This window comes from Tigriopus californicus, chromosome 6 (genome assembly GCF_007210705.1).
Source record: "Tigriopus californicus strain San Diego chromosome 6, Tcal_SD_v2.1, whole genome shotgun sequence".
Lineage (NCBI taxonomy): Eukaryota > Metazoa > Arthropoda > Copepoda > Harpacticoida > Harpacticidae > Tigriopus > Tigriopus californicus.
This window is the reverse complement of record NC_081445.1, coordinates 85,514-86,750: the sequence shown is the minus strand read 5'-3', so window position 1 is coordinate 86,750 and position 1,237 is coordinate 85,514.

The following is a 1,237-nucleotide window of genomic DNA, read 5'->3' as shown; positions in this document are numbered from 1 at the left end:
TGGGGGGTACAGCACAAAAATATCACAGAGTGTTTGGTGGGAATGACTAGAGAATTGGACATTTGACTAGACAACCTTGAACATAATAAATAAATGATGTATATATGACTAGAGTTGAATACTGTGATGACTAGAAGGATTGACTAGGCGTTGAAGGGTTTGACTCGGATCCATCCTCCATCCAGGTCACCACGTCCACCGGTCCTCCCCAACCATCCAGGCATTGATATCTCCCCCAGCACTTTGGACACCCCACGGTCGACCTGGCCCAGTCACCGCTGCATCCACGGACCTTCCGCTGCACCCACGGGTGGGTCACTGCAACCACGGGCCTTCCGTACGCACTCGCTGCGACCACGGCCATCCCGCTGCACCACGCCCACCCGCTGCAACCACGGCCATTCCGCACGCATCACGTCTCTTCTAGGCCCAAGTTCCGCATTGGCGTCCTCAGTCGTCTGGGGGAAGGTTCTTCCGCCTGGAGGCGGCTAATACCGGCTGTGCCATGTATGATTGCCGGATGGTGGCTGTTGACTAGATGTTTATTGTAAAAAGGTGGAGGTAAATATACAGAGGAAAATAACTATGGCAAGTGTGATGGTGGGAGCAGGAGTAAAGAATAAATGGAAATTGATATCGGTGACTAGAATATAAGATGAAAGTTGTCAAAAATATCCAAACAAATCCTTTACTCCACTCCAAAAACTTGTTGAGGAACAAAGGAAGAGGAATAACCAAAAATATTAATAGGACAGGAGTCTCCATGTCTAAACAATATATCAAGAAGTATAGAAGACATTCTTGGGACTCTTATCTGATTTAAAAACAACCGGAGCGAATTTCTGTGTCAGGGTGAATGGCCAATGATTTTATTGACCAATAGAGTGTTACCAAATCTGTAGTGGTAGCTTCGTTTTGAACCCAGGGACCCCGGATGCAGTGACCTGCAAGGTTTAGAACACGTTGTGGCGAGCATATGCTTGCTCACCTTGAGTTACCTGGGAAACGTAAAAATAGCAAGGAACTCAATGAAATAAGCTAGTCAAGTGAGGTCAACTACCATCTTTTGACCTACTGACTTGGCGGACCTTGTGTCCGCCATATTGGTGACCCCAACGTCTGCTGTATTGGGCATATATCCTAGCCTAGTAGCCGCATCCCGGCCTCGTCGCCGTATCCCGGCCTAGTAGCCCCATACCAACCTAGTTGCTGCATCCCGGCCTAGTTGCTGCCTATC